Source organism: Eulemur rufifrons, chromosome 30 (assembly GCF_041146395.1).
Source record: "Eulemur rufifrons isolate Redbay chromosome 30, OSU_ERuf_1, whole genome shotgun sequence".
NCBI lineage: Eukaryota > Metazoa > Chordata > Mammalia > Primates > Lemuridae > Eulemur > Eulemur rufifrons.
The window spans coordinates 112,910,784-112,924,187 of NC_091012.1; positions in this window are offsets into that span (position 1 = coordinate 112,910,784).

A 13,404-nucleotide genomic window follows, 5' to 3' on the forward strand; every position below is an offset into this window, starting at 1 on the left:
GGTAATATCAAACCTTGTTGCTAATTCACACATAGGTTGAGATGGATTCACCTCCACTACAGCTTTCAGCTGACCATTAACCACCTTAGTCTCAGGTTGCGGACGTGTCTCATTTTCAAGATTAAAATCAGCAGGACAGCTGCTGCCGCAGCTCCCGCGGGCGATGGTCTGCCCCGCCCCAGTGCGCACCGTCTGGGGAATGGACAAGCTTGAAGCTCTGACTCGGGGGGATAGGGGGCATAACCTGAACTTTTGTAACCCCATAATAAGCTGAAATAAAAAAAAATCAGCAGGACAGAAATTCTCAAACCATCAACATACTCTGTGTTCATTAGCCACACCTTCCCAAACACTTCGCTGTCTGCACTGCACTGTTTCCACAACGGAACTCATATTCGTAAATAACATGAATTATTTTTTTTCTTTTTCTTTCATTTTTTTTTTTTCTGAAATGGTCTCACTCTGTTGCCTGGGCTAGAGTGCCATGGCATCAGCCTGGCTCACAGCAACCTCAAACTCCTGGGCTCAAGCAATCCTTCTGGCTCAGCCTCCCGAGTAGCTGGGACTACCATGCACCACCATGTTCAGCTAATTTTTTCTACATATTTTTAGTTGTCCAGCTAATTTCTTTCTATTTTAAGTAGAGACGTGGGTCTCACTCTTGCTCGGGCTGGTCTCAAACTCCTGAGCTCAAACGATCCTCCCGCCTCGGCCTCCCAGAGTACTAGGATTCCAGGCATGAGCCATCACGCCCGGCCAATAACATGAATTTTTTACTTATCCATGGATTCACAATAATTGCTCCTAAAAAAATCTGAAAGATAATCACAAGCCAAAACGTGCATTTGCAAGACAGAGGATGTACCTTCACGAGAAACATAAAACAAGAAGCGTCAATGTGAAATGTCAGAGATATCAACTGTCAAACTTAGCACTTAAGGAAATTGCAGATTTCATACTCAGTCACCTAATACAACTCCACGTTTACCGAATTGGCAGCACATTAAAAGACTGACACTATGAAGTTCAGGTGAGGATAGAGAACACAGGTAACTCTCTTACACTACTAATGGGAATGTGATTTGGTATAATCATTTTGGACAGCAGTCTGACATTATCTCTGGTAAGGTTAAACGTCAGAGTGTGGGTTTCACGCTGAAAAAATCACTAACTTGCTATCTCGCTTCTGTAAAAGTGCTTGCTAAAGACAGTTCCCCAAGCGTGGGAATGCAACACCCATGTTCTGCATGACCAGGCCCTAAAACTGCCCAGATCCTGTTGCCCTAGGACATGAGAGTGATGTAATGCTGCTTTTTGCCCCTGTAATTATGCTTGCTCTGCCCCAGGGATTTTTCACCCGTGATAAAAGCTTTCCCTTTCAAAGGCTCAGGGCTGCTCTCTGTGCCTGAACTCTCTGCAGCACAATAGTAGTCGCTGGCCAGCTAATAAAGACTCCTAATTTGGCTCAATTCGGTCTTTAGGTGGTCATTTCTCCCGTCTCAGACCATAACACGTCTCAGACCATAACATTTGGAGGCCCCAGCAAGATTCTGCCCTAATATAGGGCACCTGGCGACCATCGGTGCCTGGAGACCAGGCACAGAGTCCCGTGTCTTGCCTAGGGGAAGGCCTCTGAGAGATGTTCCTCAGCCCCAGACAGAGGCTTGACAATGCACCGGCCTCCAACACCTTCAAAACCGCAAATTCTTCTGGATGAGTCTTCTGGTTCCGTTCACCAGCAAGTTCTTTTCTGGTCTGTTTCTGGCGCCGGAGTTGTCTGGTGTCTCAGGAGATTGGCTGGACACAGCTTCACTCCTCAGGTGGGTTCCAAGAAGTGAGACGTCACCTGGAACTTATTGTCAGGATCTGACTCTGTTTCCCCTTTTCCTCTGGCGAGTCCTGGGACGTGAGACGTCACCTAGGACTTGCGAGTCCTGGTCGGATTCCTGAGCATTTTCCTTCGGATTACTCTTCTTCTATTTTCATTTCTCTCGGCTTCGATTCCATTTAGGTTGCCATCTGGGTCCTAGGTTATAGTTTTGAACTTTAAAGAACGGCGCGTGCTTATCATTAGGGTCCGTGATTGTCAGTTTCCTATCTATCTTCTTCCTGAGGCCGTCTGGGGTGGTAGAACTGGGCCTCCCCTTCCCCTCCCCCTCTGGCCCACACCAGCACCAGCAGGGCCCTGCTGCCACTCGCCCCTTGCTCTCTCAGCACCTCTCTCTCTCTCTCTCTCTCTCTCTCTCTGTCCCTGCCTTTCTCTGTGTGTGGTCTTCAGATCTTTTAGGCAGCTGAAATTTTTGGTTTTCTGGTTTTCTTTTTGAATGGGGTTTAAAGAGTCCACTGTGGAATTGGCAAGGCGCCAAATTAATTCAGCTCCCCTGGTGAAGCCACATTGGCAGCTCCCTGACTGCCCTTGGTGTCGGCAGGTCTGAGCCCCTTATTATAAAAATCAAGAGAGGGGTAGACGGCCTTTGCCGCCAACACCATCTTGGGTCTGTCCAAGGCAACAGCAACAGTAGGGAGTCCGATTTATGTGTGCTGTCATCATCGGCCAATTGTCTTGTCCTGTCCTCCATCCTTTATGTCCACGTGTGGTGTGAGTGAGTGACAGTGTCATGGCTCCACGGCCGAAAGGCCACGGAGATTGAGAAACCCTGCCCTGTAAAACAAGTCTGTGTCTGTGTTTCGTCACCGGCCTAGGTGTTTAATAAGTGTAGACTGTGTATAAAAATTGTCTTTGAGACTGACTACTCAGGACCCCTTGAACTGAATGACTGAGTCAGCTTCTTACATTGCCGCTGGCCTGTTCGGGCTGACTCTATTGCTGGGTATCGGGCTTTACTCAGTGGCCCCAGAGGATTCGGGGCCAGGGAGAAGGCTGTGATTAGTGGTTGTAGACTGGACTATAATAGGTTTCCTTTTCTAGTTGCGATGTTGCTCCCCATTCTGACCGTTGCCTGAATCTTGTGATATTTAGGCTTTTCATCATGGACCAATCTCAGTCCTGTGTTACTTGCTCTCCTCTTAAATGCTTCTTGAGCAATCTTTCAGCATTGGGCTGGGCCCTATGGCTTTTTGGTTAACACCTTTGACTTACAAAAATTTTGTGAATGAGAGTGGCCCACATTTGGTGTTGGATGGCCCTCGGAGGGCAGTGTCCAAGTTACCCTTGCCAACAGGGTGCAGGCCATAATTGTTGGAAATCCAGGACATCCAGATCAAATCCCTTATATACAGATCTGGAATGAAATTTTAATAGACAACTCTAAGTGGTTACAGTCTTGTCTTAAACCCTAAAAAACAAGGCTGCAAAAGAAAAATCAGTTCTCTTGACTGGGCCCCCTTTAAAGGGAAAGCCCGGCCCTAGAAATAAAAAAGAAAAACTGAGCCCCGTTCTAGTTGTCCAGCCAGAGGATCCCCAACTACTGGGGCCCCCACCATATCCCGCTGCCCCCCCATCAGGCCCCTAGAAGAGGCCGTGAGCCCTTCAGCCCTCTGCACACCCCCAGTGGCTCACACTATAACCCTTCCCCAGATCCCCCCTCGCCAGGTCCGACTCCTCAGGGGCGCCAATCCTTCCTCTGAGACAGGTCCCTTCCCCACTGGGACTTGACCGCCCTCCGTTCATGGTTTATGTCCCCTTCTCAACTAGTAACTTGTATAACTGGAAAAACCAAAACCCCTCTTTTTCGGAGAAGCCTCAGGGACTAATTTCTCTCCTGGAGACTGTCTTTTATACTCACCAGCCAACTTGGGAAGACTGCCTGCAGCTCCGCCAAACCCTCTTCACTTCTGAAGAGCATGAGCGGATAAGGAGGGAGGCGGTCAAAACCATCCCTGGCCCGGATGGGCAACCCACAACTGATCCAGTCTGGGTAGAGATTGTTTTCCCTTCTGTGTGACCAGACTGGGACCCAAATGAGGAACGAGGTAAGGAGGCTCTTGATCGGTATCGCCAGACTCTGCTAGGAGGCATACAGGCAGTGGCTAAAAAGCCGACTAATCTGTCAGAGGTAAGCAAAACCATACAGGGGCCTAACGAGTCCCTCGCGGTATTCCTAGAATGCCTTTTTGAAACTTACCGCCTGTGTACTCCTATAGACCCAGAGGCACCTGAAAACAGATGTGGCATTAATATTGCCTTTGCCACTCAGTCGGCCCCTGATATTTGGAGAAAGCTGCAGAGATTAGAAGGATTTGAGGGAAAAATGCTGTCTGAGTTAGTAGAAATTGCCCAGAAGATTTATAACAGAGAGGACCCTGGGACTGCACAGTCTAAAAGAATGGCCAAAATTCTAGTATTCGCCATGGTGGGACAAGAAAAACATGAGGCTAAAAAGGGGAAAGGGGCAACGGGACAGGACCGCAGCGACAGAAAAAGAGGGGGCCTAGACCGTGACCAGTGTGCCTATTGCAAGGAACGTGGCCACTGGAAAGTTAAATGCCCTTACTGAAGAAAAATGGGGGCTAAGCCTGTGCTGGTCCTCATGCAGGACACAGACTGACGGGGCCAGGGCTCCATCCCAATAAGTCCCCAGGAGCCTAAGGTAACTTTCAATGTCGGGGGCAAGCCTATAGAGTTTCTAATAGACACCGGAGCCACACACTCCGTTCTCCAACAGGCCGAGGGACACATCTCTGAAAATAATATTCTTATCCAAGGGGCAACAAGAAAAACCAAGGCCTGTCCCTGGACTAGAACCAGAATAACCAACCTTGGGGCGGGAACCATCACCCATGCGTTCCTGGTAATGCCAGAATGCCTGTAACCCCCTCCTGGGAAGAGACCTGCTCCAAAAATTGCAGGTGACCATATCCTTTCAGGGGGATGTGGCCGAACTCTCATTCAACTCAGGCCCATCCACTAGTCTTCTTACTTGCCCCTTGTCAGAGGAGTATTTGCTGGCTACGGAGGCCCCCTCCCTACGGGCCTCAGGTCCCTACCTACAAGAACTACAGAACAGGATTCCTGATGTTTGGGCAGAAACAAACGCCCCTGGGCTGGCCTCCCACCAGCCCCCCATCATTGTCCGGTTAACCAGTACAGCAACCCGGATCTGGGTCAGACAATACCCTGTAAGCCTAAAGGCAAGAAAGGGAATTGTGGTCCACATCAAAAGACTCTGGGAGGCAGGCATTTTAGTCCCTTGTCAGTCGGCCTGGAATAGGCCTCTGCTCCCGGTCCAAAAGCCGGGGACCGACCAGTGCAAGACCTCCGGGAAGTCAACAAGAGAATTGAGACCATTCACCCCACTGTGTCTAACCCGTATACACTTCTGAGTTTGCTGCCTCCGAGTCATCAGATCTACACGGTGCTGGACCTGAAGGATGCCTTCTTCTCACTTCCTCTATCCGCAGTAAGTCAACCCGTCTTTGCTTTTGAATGGACTGACCCGGAGGGAGGGTACTCTGGACAGTTAACCTGGACAAGGTTGCCACAAGGGTTTAAGAACTCACCAACTCTGTTTGATGAGGCTTTAAGCCAGGACTTAGTCCACTTTAGGCAAGAGCATCCAGAGATAACTCTCTTACAATATGTAGATGATCTCCTCCTAGCCGCAAAGGATCAGGCAACATGTAAAGCGGCTACTGAGGACTTACTAACAGAACTAGTCCAGTTAGGATACAGAGTATCAGCTAAAAAGGCCCAGCTCTGTACCCCGGCAGCAACATACCTAGGGTACAAATTAAAAGAGGGCAAATGCACCTTGTCCACTGGCAGGATTGAGGCTATCCTAAAGATACCACAGCCTAAAACTGAGAAACAGGTGCAAGAGTTTCTAGGGGCAGTGGGGTACTGCAGACTTTGGATTCCTAAGTTTGCTGAGATAGCAAAACCCCTATATGCCTGTGCCGGGGGAAAGGAGCAATCTCTAGTCTCGACTGGAAGTGAAACCCAGGCTTTTGAGACTCTCAAACAAGCCCTCACAAATGCTCCTGCATTGGTTTTGCCTGATCTAACTAAGCCTTTCCAATTATATGTTGCTGAGAACAGGGGCATAGCAAAAGGGGTATTAACCCAGACGCTGGGACCCTGGAAAAGACCAGTGGCTTACTTGTCTAAAAGACTGGATCCTGTAGCGTCCAGCTGGACAAACTGTCTGCGAGCCATCGCCCCGACTGCTGTGCTAGTCAAGGAGGCCTCCAAACTAACCTTGCGGTAGGACCTGCAAATTGTAGCCTCTCATTCGGTGGAGGCCTTGCTAAAGAGTCCCCCCGAGAGGTGGCTCTCAAACTCCTGCATAACCCAGTATCAGGTGCTGTTGCTAGATCCCCTCAGAATCCATTTCCTAAAAACAGCCTCCCTCAAGGCTGCCACCCTACTCCCGGATGATGAGCCGGCGGAGCCACTCCATGACTGTCTTGAAGTGCTCGAGTCTCTTGCCAACCTAAAGGCAGATCTTATGGATCAACCGTGGCCAGATCCTGACGAGAAGCTATACACAGATGGAAGCAGCTATATGTCTGAGGGAGTCAGGTACGCAGGGGCGGCTGTAGTAAATGCTGACCGGGTCATTTGGACACAAGCCCTTGGGCATGGTCACACAACTAGTATTTGAATTCAAGCGTGGACTGATTCCGAGTCTAGGGCTATTCAGGAATAATAATAGGCCAAATATTAGATCCCATAGATAGTTCCCTCTCCTTTCCCAAACTAGGGTTAGAAGGCTCCAGCTCTGGCTCCAGTTCCTTGTGTATTTTTCTGCTCCCACTCTTTGATTTTCTCCCAGTGTCCCAAAAGCCCCCACTTCCCCCTTCCACCTCCTTTGGGATTATTTCCTACTCCTGGAGAAACCCTAGAGAGGGTAAGGTGCCTTTGTAAGCTACGTGTCAGTGTGGGAAAGGAGTGGTATAGCAGAACCTTGACAGTGGATGGAAAGGTTTCAGTACCCTTGGTGCAAGTACTCTTGAGACATGAAAAAGGTCAAATATGGGCTAATGACCATTATTATACTATCTACTATTTAGTAACCACATGCTATGCATCAGGCTGCATCCCAGGTGCTTTCAGAATATGATCTCTAATCCCTGCAGTAACCTAGCCAGGTAAGGATTATTGTTCCCTTTCTCAGATAGAAAACTGAAGCTCAGATGGGTTAAGTGACTTGCACATACATACATCTAAAGTGGTAGAGTTAGGATTTGAACCTAGATGTGTCTCACTCATTTTCATCTCATTGCCTCCTGTCTTGGCATAGTTGGCAGGATGAGATGACATACTTATAATGATGATGAGCAATATAAAATATATTATTAGGGACAAAATTGTGAGGGCTACATTACTCAGAACAAGCTCCCTGCAGGAGACGGTACATAAACAGTACCTTGAAGGGCAGGTAGGATTTAGGTTAACAAAAGGAGCGGAGAACAGTCTAGGCAGAGGGAACAGTCAGAATGATAACGATGATTGGTTGAGGTCTTGCCAGTCCCGGTTCTAAGCACTTGACAACATTGAGCATGAGTGCAAAGAAGTCTGCACATTTGAAGAAGAGTAGCTTTGAAAATCATGAAAAAACTGTATGCTGGACATTAAAAAAAAACCCTCATATATTTGCCTACCTTTTTGATGTATACTTGAAATCTGCATTCCTACATTGTGTGCTTTCCTATCAACTAAAAATTACCTTTGTGAAGAACTCTAAAAGTGGCATCTAATAATATTCTGTGGCTAGGAGAGCTAAGTTCCTTTTCCTGTGTGTTGGTCTGTCTTTGAGGGCCCCATTGCTATAGGACTCTGCTGAGCTAGGATTTATTCACTTGGAAATGGGGAAGGATTTGGTTCACACAGGCTTTGTTCTGCAAAGTTATTAATAATATCATTACCTTACTATGCCTAATCAGAGTAAAGGTGTGCAGAAAGCTAATGGATGCTGACAGTGTTTTAAACATTTTGCTTCTCATACAAAAGAAAAGACATATTTGGACTTCTTTCCCCTCTCTGTGAGGAATAGTTCTCTTGACCTCTCTTTGGACCACATGCTACACAAGGAGAGCAGGGATGGGAAAGCACAAGGCAGGGGTGTAAATTCTACAGAACTGCTCTACAGCTGGGAATTACATTACCAGAGATAGCCACTGTATAAAGATTCAGTCCTGGGCACCATGGAAATAATACTGGATGCTAAACTAATGATGTGCTAGAAGACAATCATTTACATCTTGTGTCTCACTCTAACACAGCTTCACACAATTTTTTTTTGTGGGTGAATGTGTGAATACTTGTGCATTTTAACATAATTGGCTTTGTCTTAAAGTAGCCATATTCCTTGACCAATCATGATACCATATATACTAGATAGAATAAAGCACCATTTATACATGTGACCTAAATGTTATTTAGAACCATCACCACCTATAATCAAATATCATGGAATGTTTAGTGCATGATATGGCTTATATAGTTAAAACATGAAATCTGGTTTTTCACATTGTATTTTTTCACGGAATATAAATTTTAGGTATTCTACGGTTCTCCAAAAGCTAATGACTTTTCATCCTACTTTTACCCTTCTCCTTTAAAGGAAAGGCAAGGACTTGTTTGAATGCATTATGCTAAAAGTACGTTACACTATTGAACAATATTTTTTAAGTACAATATTTAAATACTTTAAAATTTACAGAAAAGTTACAAGGATGGTGCAAAAAAGCTGCTCCACTCCCCACTGCTGGCATTGCCACCTGAGCTCCGCCCTGTCCCTGGAAAACCTGTCTTTCAGGAAACCAGTCCCTGGTGCCAAAAATGTTGGGGCCCGCTGCTTTATAGGATTTTGTTTCCACTCCAAGGTCCAATTCAGGCATTAGCTCTGTCCATGTGAATCCATTTGCAGCTTTTAGTGCTGGCTGAATAAGCTATAAAGTTCCAAGCATCTGTGAGGGACTCTTGCAAAACAAAAAGAAATAAAGTTCTGGCCAGAGAGGAGAGATACTTGGGGTTGAGGAGAAGGAAGGGCAACTCACAACCAAAGACCACAAAGGAGAGTAAGCCTGTCCCTCTCCCAACTCTCCATATCCTTCAACAATTTAAGGAAACAAAATCTCAACTGAAACTAATTGCGGAAAACCCAGACAAGGTGAAGCAGAACACGCAGATACGTGAACACTAACGAATCCGTCCCTGGGAGAGGAGGGGGAAAAGAAGAAAAGAGGGGAGAAGATTGAGCAGAGAACCTGCATCTCGGTGGAGCTAGGGCGTTTTTTGTCTCGGTTTTTTTTTTTTTTTTCATCCCACAGGGGTGTGGAAGGCATTGCATTTTTTACACAGCCACGTGGTTCTCGCCTTAAAAGATAACCATTACCCAAAATAGCGTACGTGTTACTCCAGAGCGGGAGGAATGTCCACTGGAGGAAGGAGAGGGCGTGGGACGTCGCTTTCGGTTCAGTGACCAGGAATGGGGAGGGGGGTGGGGGGTGGACGCTAGGGAGCTGGCTGGGGCCCGAGTTTCCGCGAGGGGCCGGGATGGGGTGGGATGGCCCGGGGACTGAGGGTAATGAGGAGAAGCGGTGGCTGTCCTGGCAGCGGGGGGGGGGGGGGGGGGGCAGTGCGGGGTGGGAGGCAGGGGTCGCGGCGCGCCGGGCCCTCACCGCTGCTGAGCGTGGAGTCGCAGTGCCAGATGTCCAAGCTGGCGGGTTTCCGGCAGGACTCCCACAGGGACAGGTAGTACTGGTGGTCAGCCGTGACCCAGGCGGGGCTCAGCACGGCCCCCAGGTCCAGACACAGCGCCAGGAAGATGCACACCAGCCCGACCAGCTTCAGCGGGGTCAGCACCGACAGGCGCACCTCCTCCATGCCGCTGCCCGCCGAAGCCAAGCCCGGTCGCCGCCGCCGTCCGCCCCGCCGCAGGCGAGGACACCAGGCGGGTCCGGAGAGCGGGAGCGCGGGGAATCCCCACCTCCGGGCTCCGCGCGCCTCCCGCAGCGCCGCGATGGTAGGTGGGTCTGCAGTCGCGGCCGGCCGGGTGCGGGTGGCGGGCAGCAGCAGTAACTACACGCATCCTGCCGCGGACCTTGGCCGCCCGCCCCGCCCCGTGCGGCCTGGCTCGCTTCGCCCCAGCCTCTCTCTGGGTTGCGGGAGCTGGTGCCCAGCGAGGAAGGCGCGGAGCGTCACTATTAGGCGGTGTCACGCTCCAGCGGCTGGCGCAAGGGCCCGCCCCTGCCCGGGCCGCGGCCCGCCCCTGCCTGCGCACTGAGCCGCCGGCGCACCGAGCCCGTGCGAGGCCGCCACCCGCCGCTCGCGCCTGAGCGCGGCAGTTCTTCAAATCTGGCTGTTTCCAGGTTCCCAGCTGGGTCTCTCGCTGCCTTGGCTCCTGGGTCGCCTAGCTCCTCACCTTGCCTTGTGGGTTTCCTTTTTCGTCGCGTACAGTTCAGGTATGCAACAAGATATTTTGATATCCGTATCCATAGTGACATAATTACCGCAGGGAAGCGATTTAATGTATCCATTACCTTCCATAGTTACTTTTTGTGTGTGTGGTAAGAGCACCTAAAATCTTCTCTCTTAGGAAATTTTCAGTTATACAATATTGTTAAGTATAGTCTTCCTGCTATACATTACATCTCTAGACTTATTTATCTAACCGATATAACTGCAAGGTTGTGCCTTTGACCTACGTCTCCGCGTTTCCTTCCAGCTCTAAGTAGTGGGTTAAAAAGAGAAAAACTTTTTAGATTCCAAAAACAAGTGAGAACATGCAGTATTTTTCTTTCTGTGTCTGGCTTATTTGACTTAACATAATGTACTCCAGGTTCATCCATGGTGTGGCAAATGGCAGTTATCTCCTTTGTAAAGGCTGACTAATGTTACATTGTATATCTGCCACTATGTCTTTATCCGGTCAGCCTCCCACCCGCACCACCCTTGGGTTGTTTCCATATCTCGGCTATTGTGAATGATGTTGCAGTGAATATGGGAACATAGATGTCCTTTTGGTATACCCACACAAGAGGGATTGCTGGATCATGTGGTAATTCTAGTTTTAATTATTTGAGGAAGAACCATACCGTTTTCCGTAGTGGCTGTACCACTTTACATTCCCACCAACAGCTTACCTGGAGTCCCTTTTCTCCACACCCTTGCAAAGGCTCCTTATCTTTCACTTTTTGATAGTAGCCACTCCACTAGGTGTAAGGTGACATCTCATTGTGGTTTTGATTAGCATTTGCCTTATGATTAGTAGTGTTGAGCACCTTTTCATATACCTGTTGGCCATTTTTACATTTTCTTTAGAAAAATGTATATTCAGGTTCAAGTTCTTTGCCCATTCTTTAAATGGGTTATTTGGAAGGGGGTTGTTTTTTTTTTTTCTTTGCTCCTGAGTTCTGTAGGGGCCAAGAGGGAAAATGTCCCCTTTAGTCTCTGAAGGTTCACTGAAAATTAACTGACAAAAAGCAGATTAATAGGAGAAAAAAACATTAAAAAAGTCTTAATGTGTACATATGTGCATTGGAGTGATATAAAATACGAAAACTCAAAGAAAGGGCCAGATGATTGATACTTTTATACCATCTTGATGTTACAGAAAGAATAGGGGCTTGGAGTGTGGCAAGACAATTTATGGGCAGGAGTGAGAAAGAAAGGCAAAGGGCAAAAGGGGTCTTGTTATGTAGATCAAACCTCACTGGTAGCATGTCTCAGAGAGAATAGAGGGCAGTCTGAGTTGAGTTAGCTAAGTCCCTGAAAGGGGAGGGCCTCAGAGAAAACCTGGCTGTTTATTGTATTTCCTGAAGATAGACTTTTCTCTGCAGATGCAAATCTCCTCCATAAAAGGCAGCTTTTTAGGGCTATTCCTCTCTGTAGGCCCTCTGAATTGCCATCTCGAGATATGTCAAAAAAGTATATTTTGGGTGAAATGTTTTTGGTTTCCTTTAGTGCCTTATATGGTTTGGATATTAATCCCTTCTCAGATATATGGTTCACAAATATTTTCTCCCAATCCGTTGGCTGCCTTTTCATTTTGTTGATTGTTTCCTCTGCTGTGCCAAAGCTTTTTAGTTAGATGTAGTCCCCCTTGTTTATTTTTTGTCTGTGCTTTTGGTGTGATATCCAAAAAATCTTTGCTGAGGCCAATATCAAGTAGCTTTCCCCCTGTTTTTTCAAGGAGTCTTATGGTTTCAGGTCTTATGTTTGGGTCTTTAATCCATTTTGAGTTGATTTTCTGTAATATAAGAGTCCAGTTTCATTTTCTGCATATGGGTATCCAGTTTTCCCAACACCATAGATGTTTTCAGCATTATTGAAGATAATATTCCTTTCCCCATTGTGTCTTTTGGTGGCCTTGTCAAAAATTAGTTGACCATATATACTTGGGTTTATAGAAACAACAATCCTAAAATTCATATGAAGCCACAAAAGATCCCAAACAGTCAAAACAATCTTGAGAAAGAAAAACAAAGTTAGAGGCATTACACTTCCTGATTTCAAATCATACTTCAATACAGTAGTAATCAGAAAGATATGGTATTGTCATAAAGGAACACACATAGACCAATGGTGTTCTTTTCTTAGGGAGCAGGGGTGGGTTGTTTTCTAGAAGTGGTCAGATGTGATACCTAGGCCATGATCCTAGGCTGTGGGGCCTTGGAGCAATGAGAGGTTCTCTTTCAGTGATCTTAACAGTCTCCTCCCCAGCCAGTTTTTTTTTTTTTTTTTTTTTGGCAATACAATTCTTTATTATTTTTTCTTTTCGAGGAAAAGGCATGCTTTTTATACAGCACCTGTAAACATGTCAGTGAAGTATGCTACTTTGAGATTCCCATCCCCCCCCTTTTTTTTTTTGGAACGTTAACCACATCAACTGCATTACACTGAAAGCAAGTCAGGCTAAAACAAGAGTAAATTTTATAGCTAAAAATATTCATAGTAGGCCGGGCGCGGTGGCTCACGCCTGTAATCCTAGCACTCTGGGAGGCCGAGGCGGGTGGATCGCTCGAGGTCAGGAGTTCGAGACCAGCCTGAGCAAGAGTGAGACCCCGTCTCTACTAAAAATAGAAAGAAATTATATGGACAACTAAAATATATATATACAAAAAATTAGCTGGGCATGGTGGCGCATGCCTGTAGTCCCAGCTACTCGGGAGGCTGAGGCAGTAGGATCGCTTAAGCCCAGGAGTTTGAGGTTGCTGTGAGCTAGACTGACGCCACGGCACTCACTCTAGCCCGGGCAACAGAGTGAGACTCTGTCTCAAAAAAAAAAAAAAAAAAAAAAAATATTCATAGCAGCAACATTTAAAAGATGATTTTTATTAAATCAAGTCATTGCACTTGGTCATTTTATTGCTACAGCAAAACAAGGCCATTAAATTATAATACTTCTCATTTTTGATTTAAATGATTGTCTCATTCTGCTCATACATTTCAAGTTTAAATGCACGCATAAAATTTTTATCAAAAAATCTAGAAAGCAC